The 25,866-nt window shown below is 37.3% G+C and overlaps 1 long non-coding RNA gene across 1 annotated transcript; it reads left to right on the top strand.

Annotated features, from left to right (window-relative positions):
• The first annotated feature begins 10,704 nt into the window (after positions 1 to 10,704).
• LOC132514581 (uncharacterized) lies at positions 10,705 to 24,530 on the top strand. The gene is made up of 3 exons (XR_009538861.1): positions 10,705 to 10,929; positions 11,771 to 11,929; positions 23,925 to 24,530. It is a non-coding gene; the product is annotated as an uncharacterized LOC132514581 (long non-coding RNA).
• Positions 24,531 to 25,866: the final 1,336 nt, after the last annotated feature.

Below are 25,866 nucleotides of genomic sequence, written 5' to 3'. Positions count from 1 at the left end.
AACGTCAGCCTATTTTATTTAGGTATATGCCATTCCATGAGGGTAAGTAACTTCCTGATTAGTCATTAGGAGCAACTCCTGGAAAACTAATATAATCCTACATGTCAGCCACGTGTGTTATGCTGGAGGGGTCGAGGATTATGTGATCATGCGTATGTGTGTACCGTTATTATATAAGAGAATTATCATTTATCACAGTGTGGCTTAATAGTATTATATGACATCAGCTTCCCAAATTCTTACTTCTTCCCTGATATGCATTATGAGCAGGCGAATAGGTTTTAAGATGTAGTTGTAGAAGAACCAGGCAGACAACTGTAGGAGGTGTTGGCTGAGACACAAATATTTCAGAAGGTTATGTTTGCTTTAGTAAAAACTTGCTATGATTTCGTACTCTCGGGATACGATCTTCTGCCTTCTTCAGATTTTAGAAATATCTGCATTTCCTATACAAATGTTAGACAAACAATATGTTCCTGTAGCATAGTGGTCTTTAAACTTTCCTATTCACATACAGCCTAATAGAATATTGAAAAAGTATGTGTCCCTCTAGCACATTGTTACAGCTGAAAATTTTTACTGTAAGTGCAAATAGTTGCAGAGGATATAGTTTCTCTCATGTAAATATTTTACTTAAAAATTAAAATGTTGTGTTACTTTTCTAATAGTAACTAATGTGATCTAAATACCATAGCAATTTAACACTCCTACCATCCATTTAAAAATAAATCATTAAGCTTTCTTTACAAATATTTACATCATTTTTCCCCTTAAACTTATGTTCCCATTCCACTTCATCCATGTAATTTTATTCTAATAAAATATATGTCTATTCTCTAACATCGTTTATTAATGACCTTCTCGTATTTCACTTCAACAAAAATATTTATATAAATTGAATTTTAAAAAATTTCCTGTAAACATGAGGTCCAAGCTTCTCTGGAATAAGTCACCATTACAGTTACTATTATTATAAGTTGATTTTTAAAAGTTGGTTAAAAAAATTACACGATTTGAATGGATAAAGAAGATGTAGTACATATATACAATGGAATATTACTCAGCAATATAAAGAAATGAAATTGAGTTATTTGTAGTGAGGTGGATGGACCTAGAGTCTGTCATACAGACTGAAGTAAGTCAGAAAGAGAAAAACAAATACTGTAGGCTAACACATATATATGGAATCTAAAAAAAAAAAAAATGGTTCTGAAAAACCTAGGGGCAGGACAGAAATAAAGATGCAGACATAGAGAATGGACTTGAGGACACAGGGAGGGGGAATGTTAAGTTGGGAAAAAGTGAGAGTGGCATGGACTTATATATACTACCAAATGTAAAATAGCTAGTGGGAAGCAGCAGCATAGCACAGGGATATCAGCTCGCTGCTTTGTGTCCACCTAGAGGGGTGGGATAGCAAGTGTGGGAGGGAGATGCAAGAGGGAGGAGATATGGGCATATATGTATATGTATAGCTGATTCACTTTGTTATACAGCAGAAACTAACACACCATTGTAAAGCAATTATACTCCAATAAAGATGTTTAAAAAAAATTCCACAATTTGACTTAACAGTAAACATAATTTTTTTAAAAAGTCTTATTGGAGTATAATTGCTTTACAATGTCATGTTAGTTTTTGCTGTATAACAAAGTGAATCAGCTATATGTATACATATATCCCCATATCCCCTACCTCGTATGCCTCCCTTCCACCCTCCCTATCCCACCCCTCTAAGTGGTCACAAAGCACCGAGCTGATCTCCCTGTGCTATGCGGCTGCTTCCCACTAGCTATCTATTTTACATTTGGCAGTGTATATATGTCCATGCCACTCTCTCACTTCATCCCAGTTTCCCCTCCCCGCCCACCCTGACTCCTCATCTTTACTCCTGTCCTGCCACTAGGCTCACCAGAGCCATTTTATTTAGATTCCATGTATATGTTTTAGCCTACAGTATTTGTTTTTCTCTTTTTGACTTACTTCACTCTGTATGACAGACTCTAGGTCCATCCACCTCACTACAAATAACTCAGTTTCATTTCTTTATATGGCTGAGTAATATTCCATTGTATATATTTGCCACATCTTCTTTATCCATTCATCTGTCAATGGATATTTAGGTTGTTTCCATATCCTGGCTACTGTAAATAGTGCTGCAATGAACATTGGGGTACATGTCTCTTTTTGAATTATGATTTCCTCAGGGTATATGCCCAGTAGTGGGATTGTTAGGTCATATGGTAGTTCTATTTTTAGTTTCTTAAGGAACCACCATACTGTTCTCCATAGTGGCTATATCAATTTGCATTCCCACCAACAGTGCAAGAGGGTTCCTTTTTCTCCACACCCTTTCCAGCATTTATTGTTTGTAGATTTTTTTGATGTTGGCCATTCTGACTGGTGTGAGGTGATACCTCATTGTGGTTTTGATTTGCATTTCTCTAATGATTAGTGATGTTGATATCCTTTCATGTGTTTGTTGGCAATCTGTGTATCTTCTTTGGAGAAATGTTTATTTAGTTCTTCCACGCATTTTTGGATCGGATTGTTTGTTTTTTTGATATTGAGCTGCATGAGCTGCTTGTATATTTTGGAGATTAATCCTTTGTCAGTTGCTTCATTTGCAAATATTTTCTCCCATTCTGAGGGTTGTCTTTTGGTCTTGTTTATGGTTTCTTTTGCTGTGCAAAAGCTTTGAAGTTTCATTAGGTTCCACTTGTTTATTTTTGCCTTTATTTCCATTTCTTTAGGAGGTGGGTCAAAAAGTCTCTTGCTGTGATTTATGTCATAGAGGGTTCTGCCTATGTTTTCCTCTAAGAATTTGATAGTGTCTGGCCTTAAATTTAGGTCTTTAATCCATTTTGAGTTTATTTTTGTGTATGGTGTTAGGGAGTGTTCTAATTTCATTCTTTTACATGTAGCTGTCCAGTTTTCCCAGCACCACTTATTGAAGAGGCTGTCTTTTCTCCATTGTATACTGTTGCCTCCTTTGTCAAAGATAAGGTGACCATATGTGTGTGGATTATCTCTGGACTTTCTATCTTGTTCCATTGATCTATATTTCTGTTTTGGTGCCAGTACCATACTGTCTTGATTACTGTAGCTTTGTAGTATAGTCTGAAGTCAGGGAGCCTGATTCCTCCTGCTCCGTTTTTCTGTCTCAATGTTGCTTTGGCTATTCGGGGTCTTCTGTGTTTCCATACAAATTGTAAAATTTTTTGTTCTAGTTCTGTGTAAAATGCCATTGGTAGTTTGATAGGAATTGCATTGAATCTGTAGATTGCTTTGGGTAATATAGTCATTTTCACATTGCTGATTCTTCTGATCCAAGAGCATCTGTTTGTATGGTCTTTGATTTCTTTCATCAGTGTCTTGTAGTTTTCTGCATGCAGACCTTCTGTCTCCTTAGGTAGGTTTATTCCTAGGTGTTTTATTCTTTTTGTTGCAATGGTAAATGAGAGTGGTTCCTTAATTTTTCTTTCAGATTTTTCATTGTTAGTGTATAGGAATGCAAGAGATTTCTGTGCATTAATTTTGTATCCTGCTACTTTACCAAGTTCATTGATTAGCTGTAGTATTTTTCTGGTCACATCTTTAGGATTCTCTATGTATAGTATCATGTCACCTGCAAATAGTGACAGCTTTAGTTCTTCTTTTCCGATTTTGATTCCTTTTATTTCTTTTTCTTCTCTGATTGCTGTGGCTAGGACTTCCAAAACTATATTGAATAATAGTGGTGAGAGTGGGTACCCTTGTCTTTTTCCTGATCTTAGAGGAAATAGTTTCAGCTTTTCACCATTGAGAATGATGTTGGCTGAGGGTTTGTCATATATGGCCTTTATTACATTCAGGTAGGTTCCCTCTATGCCTACTTTATGGAGAGTTTTTATCATAAATGGGTGTTGAATTTTGTCAAAGCTTTTTCTGCATCTATTGAGTTGATCATATGGTTTTTATCCTTCAGTTTGTTAATATGGTGTATCACATTGATTGGTTTGCATATATTGAAGAATCCTTGCATTCTTGGGAGTAAATATAATTTTATTAGAAATGCATCTCAATGAGATAAGTGTGAAGTGAATTAGGCTTTAAAATCTTTTTAAAATTCTTCTTATTTTTGCTTTTGTTTTGGGGGTTTTGTTTTGTTTTACAATTAGTTTGTGTATCTATTGATGAATAGTTATTGCTTTTTGCTGGAATGAGACAGGTTCAATATCAATAAAATCTCTAGTTTTAATTTTTATAGATGCATTTCCTAAGAAGTCTTAGGCATATACTTAAGTAGATAGCTCTGTAAGGAGGACTTTTTATGTTTTTTTTAAATGAAAATTTACTTAAACTCTTTTCATTGCTTCTGAGTTATATGCCCAATTTGCTCTCTAATCTTTCACTGAAAAATAATTTGGAGATTTATCAGAGAACAACTTAATGAAGTTTCATGCTTGACCACTGCCTTACTTCCCACTGCCTTTCTTCTAGGACCACTTAGGTGAGAAACGAGATCTCAAAAGTTTCACCAAGACCTCTGGGATCCCATCATCCCATCAGCCTGAGTGCAGCTCCTGTTACTGCTGCTTCTCTGACCAGCCAGTCAGTAGGTGGTCAGCAGACAATATACTCTTAGCCTGGCTCCTCCAACTGGAGAAACGACCTTGCTTCCAGGTGACTTGGTGAGTGGAGGTCAAGCCCCAGATATTGTTTCTAGTGTGGAGGCACATTCTTCATGTCCTTTCTTCATCTGTAAATTGTGGATATGTTAATATCTACCTGATTCAAGGTTCAGTTGAGAAGACACATGGGAAACTTCTTCCCAAGAACCTTCTTAGGAAACTTATAAAATACTACATAAACATTAGTTGATCCATGTGGAGGGCATTTGAACACCATCAGTTCCAGCCCTCTCGGTCTCTTTATCAGGAAAACTGGCTCTGCTGACAGAGCATGGATGCTAAGAAACATACAAAAGTGCAGCCATTTGGACCAACTGCTGAATCTTGTTCTCCAGCCACTTGGTTTCCTAGCAAGGATCTCACTAACCAACTTAGGGCCCCTTCTTTCATGAACATTTGGACACCGAGAGGTATTTCTCTCAGCAGTCTCTCCTTAGATAGCCTTTGATGCTTTCCCTCGCATTCTGCACATTATATAGTGTTGGGCAAGAAGCACTCCTATCTTCTTCCTTGGTCTCTTGCAGGTTGGACTGATCCCAGTTAACCACTCCCTGGAAGGCTGATAGGATAAATATGTATGCCACCAGATATAAAATGAAGAAGAAAATTTAAGTAAATTATCCTGTTCAGTAAATACACTAGATAAAATTAAGACTTAAAGAAAATTTTAACAACCAGTTGTGTGCAACTGTCTTTGGGTATTAATGGCTTACTTTTATTTAAATAAAAATGTCAATTACCAATATTTCCATGGTGAAAAATTAGACAAAGAATCAGATAATTCTTAGAGCCTTTATTGAATCTTTCTCTATTTTTGCTTTGTTTCAAAATTCACTTTGATTTATTGGCCAGAATTCTACCTCAGATTGATACTACACAACAACTATTGTAGTAAATTCAGTTGTGTGGTAGTGACTAAAAAATTCCTTTGCACACTCCAGGGTCAGTGAGCTTGTACCTTGAAGATAGGATTTGATAACATTTAATACTGGATTTCTTGATACAAAGGTTGAGAAAAGTTTACTGTATTAGTTGCCATTTACTGTCACCCTACTGAGAGGGTGACACTAGTGTTTATTAAGTATGAGGCACTTTGTGAACCTGAAGCACTCCTCAAAAGTGAGACTTATTCTCTGTAGAAAAAGTGAAGCTATCCATCCAGTGAAAGCAGCCCATAACTTTTACCTGCTAACTACTCCAAGTCTAGTAAATTTCCTTGTACTTGGGTCAGAGGGAGTTGTGACATCCAGACATTGACAAAGAAATGAGCAAGGAATATAGGGAATAATATGTTAGGAGACTAGATGTAATTAAATATAGGTAGCTCCAAACTAGCTAGTACAGTGCTAAGAATTTTGTGGATGCTCAATTAATATTTGTTGATCAGACCATTAAACATCCTTGCTTTCCTCAAATCTTTGCAAACAGCACATTTGAGTTTGTCTGGGTTCTGAAGTTCATCTCTAAATATTTTCTCTGAACACAAGGAAATACATTCTGAAGTCTTTCGAGACTGTCTGAGAACTTGTAAACATTTATGTTTTGTTTTACATCTATAGACTCCCTAGAATAACTTTTTCAAAAATCTATAGATATTCCTTCACTTAAAAATTTTTTTATTGTGGTAAAATATATATCACATTAAATTTACCACTTTAACCATTTTTAAGTGTACAATTCAGTGGCATTAAGTACATTCACAATGTTGTGTTACTTTTTTGCCAGCTGAATAGAATTCTTAATGTGCCTGTGACAGAGGTGGATGAAGTATTAGCTAAGAAACAATTGTAGTCAGCTTGAAGAACAATTCATAATCACAGAATTCTTATTAGAGGGCACAAATATATACAACATGTGAATTGAGTAGATCCTGAATACCATCCCACAGAGTCAGGAAAGCCCCGTAACTGTTGTGCAATGTGCAGCATCAGATCTTCGTTGGAACAGGATTGTCTTATGTCAGGCAAAAAAAACTTGGCATTGATGCATAATTAATGAACTGGGAAATGGATTAACGAAATTTCTCTCTAATTAATGTTTCCCCAATATTTGGTGTGAAAGCAAAGCTGCATTAATTAGTAGAGTGGGTGTTTTGTGTGTGTGTGTGTGTGTGATTGTGTGTGGATGTTGTGTGTCTGTGGTCATAGCCTGACATATTTCATTTGCAATGTTTTTCTTTCTCTGCTCTTATGCTTCTTCCTCATTTTCACCCCCTCATCACTCCTTTTGTTCTTCTCAGGACTGCCATTATGTTTTTGTATGTGGATAGGGGGAGGAGTGAAAGATTGAATGATTCTATTTTTAGATGGATGTCAGCATACATGAATTAATCAATATTTCATAATCTAGGTGGTGAAAGCCCCTTCCTTTCTTAGAGCTAAGAGGACATTATGCTGTGTGTGTGCAGATTAACTACCGTTAATGTTAATTAAATCACGCAGGCAAAGCCCCTTTCTTGAGTTGATAACATGCTCTAGTGTACATCATCATCAATTGTACATCAACTCTTAATCATATTGGAAAGCAGGAGAGATAAATCCCCTGCAGAGCAAAAGCACCTCACGTAGGGATTATTGAACAGCATTACGATCTGAACTTAAAGTCTTTCTTTTTCTTCAAACTTATTCTACTATTGTTAATTAAGTCAAAAATTCCCCCAGGAAATCAAAGGATATGTGTGTGTCTGTGTCTGTATAAGGTGGGGAGGGCTGGGGGGTGGGCCGGGATGAGGCGAAGATAAAGAAACATGGAAGGCTAAAAGGAAGAATATTTTTGCATTCATATTTTAGGGCTATAAAAGTGTGTAGTTCATTTTTCCAAAATGTTGTATTTGAATATATGTCTTTGCAGATATAAGATCTTCTATGTGGTATATAGTTCTGTTAGTTGGGAATTGGGAAAGGGCAATGATTTTGGTGAAGGCAAGGCACTCCTTGCCACATATATTAAGGCACTAAAGAGTTATCCTCTATATCCATTGTTTTTTAAATATTTCCACCTAAATACTAATATGTTTTTGAAACCTTCTGGCTTATCTTAAAAATTCATTTGAATTTTGCATCCTGCTCCATATTTGTGTTTTTCTTAAAATAAGAATAATGTACTTTCTTTCTTCAAAAAAACTTCACAAATAAATAATGTTCCAGGAATATTTGCCATGGTTAGTTGTTATTTTATTGACTCTTGGAAAAGCCATACAAATACCCAACTTGAGACACACACCACAGAACAGTCTTAGACAGAATGACCTGGCCAGATTTTCATTTTAAAAAGAACTGTCTGACAGCTGTGTGGAGCGTAGATTCCAGGAGACAGAGATCAGGGAGAATAGTTCAGATTTTTATAGCTATCTGGGTGAAAGATGATAAAGCATCTGATTTAGGTTAGTGCTGGTAGGAATAGTAGGAAATTAAATCAGCAGGACTAAACCAAGAAAGAAATTTAACTATGTAAAAATTAAATACTTCAGCAAAATCATAATAAAATTGTTTGTAAAACAAGGGACAAATTGGAAAAAAAACAAACAAACTTATGACACATGGATGCTATGAAAGATAAGAGGGTTGATAGTCCTAATAGTCAAAGAGGTCTTATGCCTCAATAAGATAAAAAGCTTTCTGACAGAAAAAATGGACACAGCAATGTATCAAAGAATATAATTGGCCTACAAAGTGCTAAAACCTCACCAAAGATCAAAAAGTAGAAATAAAAGGACAAGAGCTATTTTTCATTATCAGATTAGTAAAGAAACTCTCGTAATAGCACATATATATGTACAAGGTATTAGTATCAGTGCTGTCATAACAGTCAAAATTTAAAAAAATTTCCTTCAATGAAAGATTTGTTAAATAAATTATGACATAGCCCCATCAATGGAACATTATGCAACCATTAAAAATGATTGTGTATAACTATACTTACTGAAATAGAAAGATACCTGTGACCTGTTAAGTGAAAACAGAATGTTACCCAACTCCTTGTATAACATGCCTCACTTTCTATAAAATTGTATGTGTGTTCAGGAGTGTGCACGTGTGTGTATAGAAATATATCTATAAGGCTTTTCCACTAAACATTAAAACAGTGCTTATTTCTGGGTAGTAGGGTTGGAGATGATTTTTACTTTTTTTCTCTTTTTATACTGTTTTGAAATATAAAAATAGATATGTATTATTTATAAGTAAATAAAACTTTATTATTTGGGGGAAAAAGAAAACAGCAGGTGTTTTATCCCTTGTAGTAAAAAAACAAGGAACACTTGATGATGAGTTCTGTGTGGAGAGTGAAGGAGAAGGCTTGGTCAAGGAGGACCTCCAGCTTTCTCATCCCTATCATTCTCTGGCACTGGAAGAAAGGCAACCTCCTCCCAGTTGCCTACCCTTTTCCCCCATTGTCATTCCTTCTGGTTTGTAACTTCTCAGCTCATATTCTGCCCCTCCTAACTCTGTATGCTTGTCCCATTGTTAACCTGCATCCTCTGCTTTATTTTAGAATGCTTTCTTCATCTACTTTCCATAACTGAGTAACAGAAGATTAGAGATGAGAGATATCATTGGAAATGACTGGCCTAAATATTCTCAAGTTGGCATGAGTCATTTTGATGCCAGCATGTACTGAGGATCCCAGTTTGGCATCAGAGAAAATGGGTGTGTGAATTCCCAAGTTTCTGAGCGGCCCAGTGCTGGGTGGCTCTGTCTCATGGTGTTCAAAGTAGTGGTAAGAAAGGCCCATGGATACAGGGTAAGGATTCCCAGTTAGTGGCAAGGTTTGGTGAAGGGTAGGAAAGAGCTCATTGTCACCTGGATTGTTTAAAGCAAGAGCAGGAGGTTGAGTAGTGGAAGCAATGGCCAATCTGGGTTAACAATTTAGGAGGAAATGCCAACTCATTCTTTTTCTGTATTGCAGGTTTGCCTTGCAAAAAATTTTAAAAAAAAAGCCAGGTTATGTAGACACAAGCCTAAATGCTGTGTACATGTAGCTGTTAAACGTAAGAGCTCTTCACTGGTCAAGAAACATCAAAGATTGAAGTCTAGATGGGTTGGCTGCTTGAATCTTATTCTCTAGGGCCACCACACCCCAGACAGTCTGCCTTTCTTGTCGTCATTGAGATTTTTGCCATTTGAGGCTGACTCATCCTAGCCTTCAAGGGCCAGGGCATTTCTTAGTATGCATTGAACTCATGCCAAACTATTGTTTCATACTATTATTGTATAAAAAACAAAGTGTACTAGAAATGTGAAACAGGAAATGTCTATCTGACCTTATTACCAGAGAAGAAATTTTCCAGAGTCCATACACTGATGTAATTATTTTCATATTTTTAAAAACTGTTTAGTGGTCGGATCTTTGGAACAATTAATAGTCTTTGCTGTCATAGGCATAGCATAAAACTTATTATCACTCTCTTTTAGAGGAATAGAACACTGTAACTGCCAAAATAAGGTTTTATAGTATTTTCAAATTAGGTTTTAGAGAGTTTTTTGTTTTTTGTTTTTTTGTTTTTTTTTTGGCGATACGCTGGCCTCTCACCGCTGTGGCCCCTCCCGCTGCGGAGCACAGGCTCCGGACGCGCAGGCCCAGCGGTCACGGTTCACCGGCCCAGCCGCTCCGCGGCATGTGGGATCTTTTAGGGAGTATTTTTATTTGCTCAGTTTGTGTGTATGTGTGAAGCATGTATATTTTAATGTATTAATTTTTATTTTCTTTGGAGGATCCTTAATTTATTTTACACAGAAATTTTTTCTCCATCTTCAAAGTCTATGACATATGCCCCATTCCCTTCTGTTCCAGTACCGTGCTTTGTACAATTTCCTGTAAACAGCGGTAAGCAACTTCAATATATGCTGGCTGGTTGGTTCACTGTTCTTGCAGAACTTACAATGGACATTTCTCAGCATAGCTAATCTCTGTTTTATTTTGGTTCTACTCTCATCAGCACCAATCCAATGCTTTGAAATGAATTGAAATGCTGTACTCTTTGAAGAGATGAGTATTAAGGCTTAAACTGGGTCTAGGGATGAGGTGAGGAGGAAAAAGCCCTAAAAAATCTGGTACCTTTTTTCCTGAGAAGTGAAAAGAAATGCGCTGTATTCTATAAAGAAAAGAAACAGTAATTACTAGTTTTTCCCCAACTACTGTACACTGTCTTAGGTTTAGAGCAAAGCAGAAGCCAACCAGTTATTTAGTCCTCTAGCATATTTAAGTGTGAGATTTGATTTTATATATATGACATCAAGAAGTAGAGATCTTAATTCAGGTATGACCATGTCTTTTCTTCTCTTTCATTTATTATAGGTAGTTTCATATTCTCATTTTATATAAGTTTGTGTCCATGATCTTTTTTCAACCTATGTGCTATGTTTCTGACAAACTCCATTTCATCCCATTTTTCAGTTCTTCTTTTTCTATAGACAATTTTGTTGAATCCCAGAAAGATTTTTCTCCAGCTAAAATGCTATTACTAGTAGCATTATTTCTAATGTCAATTTGAACTTTATTCTAGTACACTCTGGGCAAGGTGAATTCTTTGTAACTATAGAAAATAAATGACTGGTGTTCAGCCAAGCTCTGCCTATGTCTTTCCAAGACCAAAAACAATTAGGTGAAAGGGAAAAATCCAATTAGCTATTGTTTTGTCTGTCTAGTCCCAAACAACCTATATGAATATTTTGGGAAATTTTCTTAAGTTGAATTCACTGCGTGTATATATTTTATGTACGTTGATGGTTGAGTTTTTATTATGTAGCTATATAGTAAAAAGTTTTCAATGAGAAACAGTTTCATTTTTTAAAAAATAGCCATTTTGGAAACAAATGAGGTCAGCGGGTGTCTTGCTTTAGAGCGGGGTGGGGGGGTAGCGAGGACGTTGGAGTAAGAGGAAATCTTATGTCAGAGGGCTCTGTGCACATTTTCCTGAACCGCCTCAGCTAAGCGTAAATGTAATCTGTTATTTTAACTAAATCATAATAGTTGCATTTTCCTTTTCTCACATTAAACTGTGAAATCGGTAACTTATAAATATGATGAGTCTTTATATTTCAAGGTTTCCTCTCCCTCCTCCCCGAGTCCTAACAGGTTGCATTTTATCCTTTCTGAAGACCTCAAAAGCTACCAGATTGTTGTTAAAATGTAAACATATTTTGGAAGACTGCTGACCATTAGCCAGAGGGGAGGTCTTGATTCATCCAAATGTCCTCTGGCTGGCAAAGAAGTATGAAAAAATTCCTGCCCAGCTCTGTATATGCTGGAGCATCCAGGTAAGTCAGGGAAACACTTTCATGACACTCAGTGTAGCAATTAAAAGGTAAACAAAATGTAACGTAATGTATTGTAAACTTTTCAGAACTCCCCAAATGTTTTCACTAGCTCTTCTGTTTTTCTTTTCTTTGTTTTTTTATAAATATTTATTTTGTTTATTTATTTTTGGCTGTATTGGGTCTCCGCTGCTGTGTGCGGGCTTTCTCTAGTTGTGACGAGCAGGGGCTACTCTTTGTTGCAGTGCGCGGGCTTCTCATTGTGGTGGCTTTTCTTTTTGTGGAGCATGGGCTCTAGGTGTGTGGGCTTCAGTAGTTGTGGCTCACGGGCTTAGTTGCTCCGTGGCATGTGGTATCTTCCCGGACCACGGCTCGACCTGTGTCCCCTGCATTGGCAGGCATATTCTTAACCACTGCGCCACCAGGGAAGCCCTCTTCTGTTTTTCTTGTCTTAATACGTGATTATCATGTTGAACTGCAGTGGGTTTTTTTCCCCCTAATACCACACAAAAAAATACAAAGCTAGCTGATATAATTTTCTTTACTAGTTTCTAACAAACATCTATTTGATACTTTAACATTTTTCTTTCTTTCATTTTGGGCCAAGATATAACAGAATTATAAAACTCAGGCTTTCAGAACAGAGACAATTATGATACTCAGGCATTTCTCTTAATAGCCTTGTGGAGTTCCATGACAATTCTGTTTGATGTTAACTTCCTCTTATGCCACTGGGCCCAAGCCAGGAGGTTCAATAGCTGAGTCTGAGAGTAAATTAAAATACCAGTCGAAATGGAATGGAGGGTGGAGACAGGGAGTGGGCCTACAGGGTATTATGAGATTTGTCCTTCCCGGTTTACCAGAAACCCTCCTCTGCTGAGGCATATCATTGTTTTTCATGCAAATAGACAATCAGATAAGAAAACAAACTACTTTCTTTTTTTATATTTGGCTTATTGGGCTTATAGACATCCCACGTTCTCCTTTTTCATTAATGGCCGTAGGGCTGAATTGTTTCCAATGGAAGTTGTTACTTGAATTTAACCATACTGCTAAAATTGGTTTATCAAGCCATGTTATATTGAAGAGGGCTCCATATATAGTGACCTGCTGGGAGTTGGCTGACAGCTGAAATGATGTACAACCCTGTTCAGTTCTGCCTGGTATGCCTGCCAGAGACTAAGAATACCTTAAGCAACAAGGAGAGAGGAGTTTCCTTTACCTTTCTGGATTCTTTCTTCCAAGTTAGTATTTAACCCCAGGAAAGAATCAGTTCTGTGTGGCTTTTTAATAGTTAATTGGCTATGTAACATGGCTATGTAATATTTAAAGGCAACATAACACAGAGATTAAGGATGAAGGGTTGGAGTCAAACAGACCTAAATTCAAATTCCAACTCTGCTGCTTACCAAACATGGGACCTTGGGAAAGTTACTTAACCTCTTTAATCATCACTTTGCTCATCTGTAAACTACATTTTGTTGCAGGGAATTATTCTTTTTTAAATGTATAAAGTGCATAGCTCAGGGCCTATAATATAAAGGGCATTCAATAAAAAGTTATTGTTATAGTTTCTAAAACACTTTTTATACTTAACAACCATGTAGAAATATCAAGGCAAATGCATAGGAACTGACACTTGGCCATCTCCCACTCCTTTCCCCTGCCCCTCACTCCTGAACCCACTCCTCTCAGGCAAACCAGAATTCCACTGACACTGCACTTGATCAGATGACCAATGATATTCACATTGCTAAATGCAGTGGCCAGTTTTCAATCCTTATTTCAGTTAAGCAAGCAGCAGCATTTGAAATAGTTAATCTTGCATTCCACTGACTGCTCTGTCTCATTTTTCTAATCTCTAAACATTGGACTTCTTCTGAGCTCAGTCCTCTGGCCTCTTCTCTATTCATAATTGCTCCCCTGGTGACCTTATTCAGTCTTTGAGCTTGAATATCACATATAAGCTACTGATCCCTTCCCTGGCGGTGCAGTGGTTAAGAATCTGCCTGCCAATGCAGGGGACACAGGTTCAATCCCTGGTCCGGGAAGATCTCACATGCCACAGAGCAGCTAAGTCCGTGTGTCACAACTACTGAGCCCACACACCACAACTACTGAAGCCCACACGCCCTAGAGCCCGTGCGCCACAACTACTGAGCCCAAGTGCTGCAACTACAGAAGCCCGTGCACTCTAGGGCCTGCGTGGTGCAATTACTGAAGCCTGCACACCTAGAGCCTGTGCTCCTCAACAAGAGAAGCCTCCACAATGAGAAGCCCACGCACTGCAATGAAGAGTAGCCCCCACTCACCGCTAGAGAAAGCTTGCACTCAGCAATGAAGACCCAACGCAGCCAAAAATAAATAAATAAAATTAAAAAAAACCCTCCACTATGAAATGATGTATAACCACAAAAGATTCAACTTAAAAAAAAAATCAAAAAAACAAGAAAACTTTCCCCTGGCTTCCAACCTCACCTAGAATGAAAACCAGACAAGTCCTACACAATGTGGTCTAACCTCCTATACTATCTGCCTTGCCCCTTGCTCCAGCCACGGCTCTCCTTGCTTCTCCTTGAATATGCTAAACACACTCTCAACTCAGGGCTTCTGCCCTTGTTTCCCTTCCCAAAATGCTCTTCTGGTGGATATCCACATGTCCAGTCTCTCATCTCCTTTAAGTCTTTGTTCAAATGCCATTGCCAGTGTGGCTATTCTAACCAAGCTATTTAAACTTACAGTCTCACTTTGCTTTGTACCTTGGCTCCCTTCTTGCTTTATTTTTCTTCGTAGTACTTCCACCAATGAAGTTATTATATATTTTACTTATTTCTCTTGTTTATTTTCTGTCTTCGCCTAAATGTAATCTATAAGGTCAGGGATTATCATATGACTTGTTTACTGCTATATCTCCTGTGCAGTGTCTGACATTCAGTAGGTGCTACTAAATAAAAACTAAATCACTACTTAATACATATTTGTTTGAATGAATGCATGAGGGAATGCATGAATACATTTGAGAAAATACATTTCCTACCATGTATGATATAAAATCATACTGTGCATGGAGTCGAGGGTCTGAATTCTGTTTTTGACTGGGCCTTCTATGAACTGTGTCTTCCATGTGGACTAGTAGTTCCATCTCTGAGCTTATTTCCCTAATCTTTAAAACCTATCTTGCAGGGCTATACCAGTCTTCAAATATTATAAGATTATTTCAGGGAGTGCAATCCTATGTTTGCACAAAGAAGGAATTTAATTCCTCCTTACCCCCTACCTCCCCAGTATACTCACAATCAAAGGTTTATGTCACCTTATTTCAGGAAAATTAGGTTCCATATGGAATAGATTGTTTTTTAATTGTCACTGAAATAAATTCCCAATTAGGTAAATATTGTATCCAGAGATGGGAGGTATTACTCTAGCAGAATTAGGGTCTACCATATTTTAGGGTATATGAAAAGGAAATGGGAAAGAGACATTAGATACCTTTCTTTCTATCCTTGCCTTCATCTTAGAGTTTGAGTAAAGGAACAAGAAATGAAAAGCATTTTGCATTTTTCATATTTAGCCAAGCTCCTCTGGTTTGCATAGTCATAATACAATTCAAATGACCATTTTTGAAGCTTTGATATTCAGTGCCCTTTGTCCCAGCTAGGCAAAATGAATAGCTGATGTTTTGTACTTTGTATTTGTAAATACGTTGCCATGTGGAAACTAAGGAATGCCCTTAAGCTTTTAAATATTTTAAAGGTAGTCTACTTATTGAGCTATTTGATAGTTTTCTAGGATTTTAAAAAATATTTTTTATATCCAATAAGATGATAAGACAATATAGTAAAACCATATTGGTTCAAATTTCCCTGATTCTATTTTCTGGTTTTTTTTTTTTTTTGCGTTACGCGGCTCACTGTTGTGGCCTCTCCCATTGCGGAGCACAGGCTCCGGATGTACAGGCTCAGCGGCCATGGCTCACGGGCCCAGCCGCTCCGCGGCATGTGGGATCTTCCCGGATCGGGGCACGAACCCGTGTCCCCTGCATCAGCAGGCAGACTCTCAACCACTGCACCACCAGAGAAGCTCCCTGGTTCTATTTTCTAATGACTACCTTCAAGATTTCTCTCGTGTGCTGGTCACTTTTTTAATAGATTCCCAATGGATACTTTTGATTGACTAATGTATAACTTGATCAGGTCCTGAATTTGCATTTACTTAGGAAAGGCTGCCTTGAAAAATTGTGCAAATAATTTGTGCAAGTAATCTGGGAAAAGCAGAATCTTAACAATATTAAGCAAAACAAACTTTAGAGTGACTCTTCACTTGTAAACATTTCACACGTTGAGATATTCTAGGCCCATGTTAAAGGGATTCTAGTTCTAGATCTGCTTTCCATACACTTCAGTTCCAAGAAGCATCTTCGGCGTTAAGTTCTCGACTGGCCTGTCTCGTGTTGCTTCATACATCTCTCCTGAGCTTGGCATTTGTCCTATTTGCTCCTCCTGTCCAAGCTTGCCATCCTCATGAAGCTTCCTTGTATTTGTGCTGCTACTCAAGTTTGTTTGTAAGTTGATGACCCATTCCTGGTCTCTACAGCATATATTGAGAGAGAGAGACAGCAATATAGAATTTTTTTCCCCTGCAGTGGGGAGCTCTTAAAGGTTTTCAGGCATGAGAGTGAGATAACCATTTCTGTATGGTGGTGTAGCATACAGCCTGTCTGAGGCCAGAGACCAGAGAGAGAACAGTGTGAGAAAGTACAAAAACCTTGAACTCTAGCATAGACGTGCAAGAAATAGCTGAGTGTTTAAATGAAGTACTGCTATTTCCCATGTTGTTTGCAATATTTTTTATTCTATCAATAAGGAAATTAAATAGACCAGACAATAATATTTTCATTGTTAACTTTGTAACACAACAATAAAGTAAGAAAACTCAAAAACAGTCTGTCAGAGTTCATCATCAGACAATCCTCAACTTCCTCAACTTCTCTCTAATCTCCCTGGAACTATAATACAATAAAACATTTGTATTTTGTTGGCACCTATGAACCAACCTCAATTTTCTCTCCACTCACCTTCCTGCCCCCTGCCAGTCTGGGTTGGGTACCATACCCATACATTTCCATAGTACTCTGTTCTTACCTCTCTCCTAGAATGTGACATCATTTTTCAAGTCCACAGTCCTTTATCTGCAATTCCAAAATCCAAAAAGCTCTGAAAACCAAAAGTTTATTTTATAACGGGTGCCAAAACTTATTGGCAGCAAAATCTGACCAGAACGGACATGAGGCTATTAATAACGTTGTCTTACGACAGAAATGTTGCTGTATTCGCGCATAGGAGGCTGCCTCAGGCTCTATCGGGAGGTGTTACGTGTTACAGGTAACATGTATTGTCTTACCTTTCTAAAAATCCACAAATAGTGCTGTTTCTGAAACACTTGTGGCCCAAATGGTTTGGATAAAGGCACATGGCGCCGCACTGTCGCCTGATTGCTAGGCTGCGTCCCCCACCAGCGGGTGAGGTCTCTGGAGTTAGTCCCAATTCCTTATACCTGCTAGCATCTAATGGGTCTCAACAAATGTTGAACCAAGGCATAAGCAAATTAGTATTCACTATCAATTTAGCATATTTAACTTTATCGACTTTCTCTGCTTGCTTATTTATTTATTTATTTCATACAGCACAGAAAGCTTTACTCAGCCACATTGCTCCGGAGAAATGCAGGCTCACTTTAATATGCCGTCCTCTCCAGCCCCTGCCAGTTCTCGCAATGCATTTCAGCTCATCCTGCTTCTTTTCCTCCTCAGCTGCTATCCTCCTCTCCTCTTCTGCCTGGGTTTCAGGTAATTGCAGCGCTTGGCTCTCTCTGTAGGCCACACTGAGGAGCAGGGCGGAGTAGCGGCCAAGCTTGATGAGCGGAGAGACCTGCACCGGTGGTACCACCTTGTCAGTGCTCTGTTCTTATTTTTTATATGTTACTATTTTGAGAAAGAAGAGTGAGAGCCAACAGTCCTTTTTTAAATCTCTTTTTTAAACAGAAAACATAAATATTTGGCCAGATTCAAAAATCCACAACGGAACCAAGAATAATATTATGTTTCCTAGTTTTTAGATTTGTGTTTTCTTACGTAGAATGCCAGTGACTCAAAGGCCAAGGGAAACAACTTTCTTTCAAATGTTATATCAATCTTACTAGTTAAAATGTTGAAAAAATGATCATAATGTAGGCAAGGATACAGTGAAATGGACATTCTCAAACAATGCTAGTAGGAGTATGGGTTGTTAGAATCTGTCTAGAAAGCACTTTACAATACAAATCAAGAAGGTTAAAAAGTTTACATCCACAGTAGAATGGAGAATATTTAGCACCTATTATCTAAGAAACATTTGTGTTCTTGAGGCATATCAGTTTTATTTCTTTAGGAGATTTCAGCATATGTGTTACTTTTTCTGAAAGCAGCCAATATTTAGTTTTATAAGGCCTGTTATGTTAATATTTTTATCTGAAAAGTTTTTAAGACTTTGTTTAAACATTCTTTTTAAAAGTTACAGCTCCTACTCCATCTTGTCTTAACACATTGTGTAAGTACATGATAGGGTAGCTTAAAAAGCTCTCATATGTAATATGCTTTGCTGGCTTTGGCTAATAATTCTATTACTATATTGCAATACACAGTAATTTTTGAACACTCTATCAAAACAGTGTGGACAATACATAGTAACCTCCACGCTGTATTAAACAAAGTACATATAGAAAAACAGAGGTATTCTATGTACACTAAATATGAAGGGCCTTACTAAGGGAATGAGAGGCTTCCACAATCATTGGAAGAGTTGGGAAATTAAAGATCAGGGAAGTTGGTCCAATAATCTCAGTTTGCATTGACAAGGTGGTTGGCTCTGAGAACTTTCTTGGAAGCCTCTGTTTTTCTCAAGAATCTCCAGGAAGCTCCTACAAACTGTATAATCTTGCAACACCAAATCAAATAATTCTCCAGCAGCCACCACTAGCCATCTCAATTGTCTACGGGATCAAAGAAGGTAATTTGCCAGGAACTCATCCAGAAGCTACTGTGAACTTCATGTCTACTCTCAGCCTATCTGTCACTACCCTGGGAAAGTAGTAGCTTCTGTTCCTCCCCATTCCAACGTCACATAAGTGCCTGTAGCTGGCAGACTCTAACCAGAACCATCTAGGGAAAGGGATTCTGGGAACAATAGTTCTCAGTTTCTCCTCTGAGATTCACAGATCATAAATGGGAAAGTATGATGCCAAATAGATAACAGCCATGTTTGTTTCAATGTTGATGACAACTGCATGATAATTTTCTTTACTAGTTTTTTATGCTATTAGTATTGGTTCAGTCAAATTCACTGTTATTAGTTAACTGAGACCCAGAAATCTCTCAGCAGGCAAGTAAAGCAAAATTGAATTCATCCTTTTTTGTTTGATTTTTTTTTCCACATTCAAGTGTATTATTACAGTTGGTTAATTTTTGATCAATATCCCAACTATGCCAATACAGTTCATTTGATTAACATGTCTCTTAGGTAAGGTGAATATATAATTTATTATCTAAACTAGGAAACTTTTAATACTGAAAGGGGATTTCCACCAACATTATACTGGGACCACAGGCATAAATCTGGATTGTCAAGGACAAATTGGGGTGTCTGGTCACTCTACCTTTTTTTTTAACTGAGGTATAGTTGATTTACAATATTATATTAGCTTTAAGTGTACAACATAGTGATTCAAAATTTTTATAGATTATACTCCATTTAAAGTTATTATAAAATATTGGCTATATTCCCAATACAATATGTGATTGAATTCATCCTTGATCCACGATGCTGTCTATTAAAAATTATTGCTACTTGTTTCTTCATTTCAAAATGCTGAGGTGTGGGCTTCCCTGGTGGTGCAGTGGTTGGGAGTCTGCCTGTCGATGCAGGGGACATGGGTTTATGCCCCGATCCGGGAAGATCCCACATGCCTCGGAGTGGCTGGGCCCGTGAGTCATGGTCGCTGAGCCTGCGCGTCCGGAGCCTGTGCTCCACAACGGGAGAAGCCACAATAGTGAGAGGCCCACGTACTGCAAAAAAAAAAAAAAAAAAAAATGCTGAGGTGCAAGAAGCTGAAGCAGCACATCAAAGATTACCATTAATCATTTTTTCTTTTGTCGTATATGGCATTTATTATGTTGAGGTAGGTTCCCTCTATGCTCCCTTTCTGGAGAGTCTTATCATAAACGGGTGTTGAATTTTGTCAAAAGCTTTTTCTGCATCTATTGAGATGATCGTATGGTTTTTATTCTTCAATTTGTTAATATGGTGTATCACATTGATTGATTTGTGTATATGGAAGAATCCTTGCATCCCTGGGGTAAATCCTACTTGATCATGGTGTATGATCCTTTTAATGTGTTGTTGGATTCTGTTTGCTAGTATTTTGTTGAGGATTTTTGCATCTATTTTCCATCAGTGATATTGGTCTGTAATTTTCTTTTTTTGTAGTATCTTTGTCTGGTTTTGGTATCAGGGTGATGGTGGCCTCATAGAATGAGTTTGGGACTGTTCCTTCCTCTGCAATTTTTTGGAAGAGTTTGAGAAGGATGGGTGTTAGCTCTTCTCTAAATGATAGAATTCACCTGTGAAGCCATCTGGTCCTGGACTCTTGCTTGTTGGAAGATTTTTAATCACAGTTTCAATTTCATTACTTGTGATTGGTCTGTTCATATTTTCTATTTCTTCCTGGTTCAGCCTTGGAAGGTTATACTTTTCTAAGAATTTGTCCATTTCTTCCAGGTTGTCCATTTTATTGTCATAGAGTTGCTTGTAGTAATCTCTCATGATCCTTTGTATTTCTGTGGTGTCTGTTGTAACTTCTCCTTTTTTAATTTCTAATTTTATTTGAATCCTCTCCCTTTTTTCTTGATGCATCTGGCTAATGGTTTATCAATTTTGTTTATCTTCTCAAAGAACCAGCTTTTAGTTTAATTGATCTTTGCTATTGTTTTCTTTGTTTCTATTTCATTTATTTCTGCTCTGATCTTGATGATTTCTTTCCTTCTGCTAACTTTGGGTTTTGTTTCTTCTTCTTTCTCTAGTTCCTTTAGGTGTAAGTTTAGATTGTTTATTTGAGATTTTTCTTGTTTCTTGAGGTAGGCTTGTATAGCTATAAATTTCCCTCTTAGAACTTCTTTTGTTGCATCCCATAGGCTTTGGATCGTCGTGTTTTCATTGTCATTTGTCTCTAGGTATTTTTGATTTCCTCCTTGATTTCTTCAGTGATCTCTTGGTTATTTAGTAATGTATTGTTTAGCCTCCATGTGTTTGTGTTTTTTATGTTGTTTTCCCTGTAATTCATTTCTATTCTCATAGTGTTGTGGTCAGAAAAGATGCTTGATATGATTTCAATTTTCTTAAATTTACTGAGGCTTGATTTGTGACCCAAGATGTGATCTATCCTGGAGAATGTTCCATGCGCAGTTGAGAAGGAAGTGTAGTCTGCTGTTTTGGCATGGAATGTTCCATAAATATCAATTAAATCTATCTGGTCTCTTGTGTCATTTAAAGCTTCTGTTTCCTTATTTATTTTCATTTTGGATGATCTGCCCATTGGTGTAAGTGAGGTGTTAAAGTCCCCCACTGTTACTGTGTTACTGTCGATTTCCTCTTTATAGCTCTTAGCAGTTGCCTTATGTATTGAGGTGCTCCTATGTTGGGTGCATATATATTTATAATTGTTACATCTTCTTCTTGGATTGATTCCTTGATCATTATGTAGTGTCCTTCCTTGTCTCTTGTAACATTCTTTATTTTAAAGTCTATTTTACCTGATATGAGTATTGCTACTCCAGCTTTCTTTTGATTTCCATTTGCATGGAATATATTTTTCCATCCCCCCACTTTCAGTCTGAATGTATCCCTAGGTCTGAAGTGGGTCTCTTGTACACAGCATATATATAGGTCTTGTTTTTGTATCCATTCAGCAAGCCTGTCTCCTTTGGTTGGAGCATTTAATCCATTCACATTTAAGGTAATTATCAATATGTATGTTCCTATGACCATTTTCTTAATTGTTTTGGGTTTGTTTTTGTAGGTCCTTTTCTTCCCTTGTGTTTCCCACTTAGCAAAGTTCCTTTAGCGTTTGTTGTAGAGCTGGTTTGGTGGTGCTGAATTCTCTTAGCTTTTGCTTTCTGTAAAGCTTTTGATTTCTCCATCGAATCTGAATGAGATCCTTGCTGGGTAGAATAATCTTGGTTGTAGGTTCTTCCCTTTCATCACTTTAAGTATATCATGCCACTCCCTTCTGGCTTGTAGAGTTTCTGCTGAGAAATCAGCTGTTAACCTTATGGGAGTTCCCTTGACTGTTATTTGTCATTTTTCCCTTGTGCTCTCAATAATTTTTCTTTGTCTTTAATTTTTGCCAATTTGATTACAATGTGTCTCGGCATGTTTCTCCTTGGGTTTATCCTGTATGGGACTCTCTGCGCTTCCTGGACTTGGGTGGCTATTTCCTTTCCATGTTAGGGAAGTTTTTGACTATAATTTCTTCAAATATTTTCTTGGGTCCTTTCTCTCTCTCTTCTCTTTCTGGGACCCCTATAATGTGAATGTTGTTGCATTTAATGTTGTCCCAGAGTTCTTTTAGGCTGTCTTCATTTCTTTTCATTCTTTTTTCTTTATTCTGTTCCACAGCAGTGAATTCCCCCATTCTGTCTTCCAGATCACCTATCCGTTCTTCTGCCTCAGTTAGTCTGCTATTGATTCCTTCTAGTGTAGTTTTCACTTCAGTTATTGTATTGTTCCTCTCTGTTTGTTTGTTCTTTAATTCTTCTAGGTCTTTGTTAAATGTTTCTTGCATCTTGTCGATCTTTGCCTCCATTCTTTTTCCGAGTTCCTGGATCATCTTCACTATCATTATTCTGAATTCTTTTTCTGGAAGGTTGCCTATCTCCACTTCATTTAGTTGTTTTTCTGGGGTTTTGTCTTGTTCCTTCATCTGGTGCATAGCCCTCTGCCTTTTCATCTTGTCCATCTTTCTCTGAATGTGGTTTTTGTTCCACAGGCTGCAGGATTGTAGTTCTTCTTGCTTCTGCTGTCTGCCCTCTACATTAATCTTTTTGTGTAAGGCAAAACACAAATAAGAAAGTAAGGTTTTCATTGATATATTCTCTAGAAGGGATTTTTTTACCCAGGATTTGTAGTTAGAAAAGAATCTCTAATATTCTTCATTGTCAAGTATAGAAAAGACAATTCGGGGGCAAGATTTTAATTTAAATTTGCAACCTCCATGTAGTCAATCTCAAATTAGTAATATTCTTAAAAACTTTTTAAATGTATTTTGAATACTTGATGTTTTTCTAATTCTTTCAACTTTTCTTTATACATGCTTTATTTTGGCTCAAAGATAACAGGTACATTGTACATGAGTCTGTAGCTTTTTCTATATTTTGAGGAAGTTTTTTAATATAAATTTATTTATTTATTCATTAATTCATTTATTTATTTATTTTTAGCTGCATTGGGTCTTCGTTGCTATACGTAGGCTTTCTCTAGCTGCCGCAGGCTTTCTTCCACTGCTCCACTAGGGCAGTCCCTTGATGAAATTTTGAGGGACTAAAATTCTGCTTTATCAAAGAAACTCTCAAGATATGAATAATATGAAACAGAGCCTTTTCAGAAAACACTCAAATTGAATAAAATAACAAAAATTTTATTAAAGTTAGAATGCCAGTACACAAGCACTATTAAAAAGATTAGAATTATGATATAATATAACATCTATAATTCTGCCTTTCATTTTAATTTGTAATTTTATAAGTATTTGTTGGCTCAAATAAGATACAATATTCTTCTTTGTGTCATCTAAGTCACTCTCTCCTGATATTCAATTTATTGAACATGTTGTCATTTTATTTCATCTGATAAATTTTATGTTATGTCAATTTAAAAACTTAACTAGTTTTTGGGCTTCCCTGGTGGCGCAGTGGTTGAGAGTCTGCCTGCCAATGCAGGGTACACTGGAAGATCCCACATGCCATGGAGCAACTAAGCCCGTGCACTACAACTACTGAGCCCATGTGCCACAACTACGGAAGCCTGCTTGGCTAGAGCCTGTGCTCTGCAACAAGAGAAGCCACGGCAATGAGAGGCCCGCGCACTGCAACGAAGAGTAGCCCCTGCTCACCGCAGCTGGAGAGAGCCGGCACACAGCAACGAAGAACCAACACAGCCCCAACCTCCAAATAATTAATTAATTAATTAAAATAAATACTTAACTATTTGCATCCATTTACAAGTTATTAATAATTGTGTATAAAAATAACAGTTTTCACAATCATCAGTAATTATTCCAGCATTTTACTCCTGAAATAATATATATCCATTTCTATTTCAAATGACATTGAAGTAGACATTAATGAGCAAGGCGGTCCAGGAAAATTAATGTAGCAGGACTGAACAGAATGGACTAAGGAAATAGGCTTAATGCAGAGATATATTAGCTACAACTCTATTACCATTATTTAAAGAGGAGTTAATGAGTTCCTCAACTAGGAAAGAGACCAAAGAAACAGAAAGATGGGACAATTGCAAGATGTAATGGGCGGGGTGAGGGGGGGATTGTGGGGGGAGAATTGACAGGTTTTGGTAACTGGCTGAATGTAAGAAGCAAGAGAGATTATCCAAGATTATGCTTAGACATTTTAGATAGAAGATAATATGGGTGTGAGAAGAATATGCTGAGATGGTATTACAGAGTACAGAGAAGGCCAAGGACAGCCTTTTGAGGAATACCTACCCTTGAAGAGTCTGTAGGAAGGAGCGAGCAGAGAAAGCTAGAGGAGAAGAAAAGGAACAGTCTCACAAAGCCATAGGAAAGAGTTTAAGGAGATGGTGGTAACAGTATTCAGTGTTGCAGAAATAGCTCTGGATTTTGTGACTAGGAAGTGTTTTGTGAACTTTAAGAGTATAGGGTTCTGGGACTTCCCTGGTGGGCCAGTGGTTAAGACTTCACCTTCCAATGCAGGGGGTGTGGGTTCAATCCCTGGTCAGGGAGCTAAGATCTCACATGTCTTGGGTCCAAAAAACCAAAACATAAAGCAGAAGCAATATTGTAACAAATTCAATAAAGACTTTAAAAATGGTCCACATCAAGAAAAAAAAAGGATGAATGAGGGATAAGGAAATATGACAGAGTATTTTTTCAAAAAGAATATATAATCAAGCCATTTAAAGACATGGAAGTACCTTAAATGCATATTACTAAGTAAGAGAAGCCAATTTGAAAAGGCTGCATATTGTATGATTCTAACTATATGACATTCTGGAGAAGGCAAAATTATGGAGACAGTAAAAAGATCAGTTGTTTCCAAGGGAGAGAAGGGAGGCAGAGACGTATAGGTGGAGCACAGAGGATTTTTAGGGCAATGTATGATACTTTAATGGTGAATACATGTCATTATACATTTGCCCAAACCCATAGAATGTACAACTCCAAGAGTGATTGTAATGTAAACTATGGATTTGGGTCATAATGATGTGTCAGTGTAGACTTGTCCATTGTAACAAATGTACCATTGTGATGTGGGATGTTGATGGGGGAGAGCTCTGTGTATATGTGGGGGCAGGGGGTATATGGGAACGCTCTATACTTTTCACTCAATTTTCCTGTGAACCTAAAACTGCTCTAAAAAATAAAGTCTAATTTTTAAAATGAATATATAACCATTTTTCATTAATATAAACTTCTGGATTCTATTCATGTATATATCACTCTTATTGTACCATTTTATAGCTCTTACAAATTTCAACAAAATATACCAACTTATTTTTGTGCCCAATGAAGTAAAGAGAATATGGTGGTGTTATTCAGTTAAATATATGATAGAGGGACTTTCCTGATGGCACAGTGGTTAGGAATCTGCCTGC

Source organism: Lagenorhynchus albirostris, chromosome 2, assembly GCF_949774975.1.
Source record: "Lagenorhynchus albirostris chromosome 2, mLagAlb1.1, whole genome shotgun sequence".
Classification (NCBI taxonomy): Eukaryota; Metazoa; Chordata; class Mammalia; order Artiodactyla; family Delphinidae; genus Lagenorhynchus; species Lagenorhynchus albirostris.
Note: the sequence above shows the minus strand (reverse complement) of the source record. Positions and strands in the feature narration are given on the sequence as shown.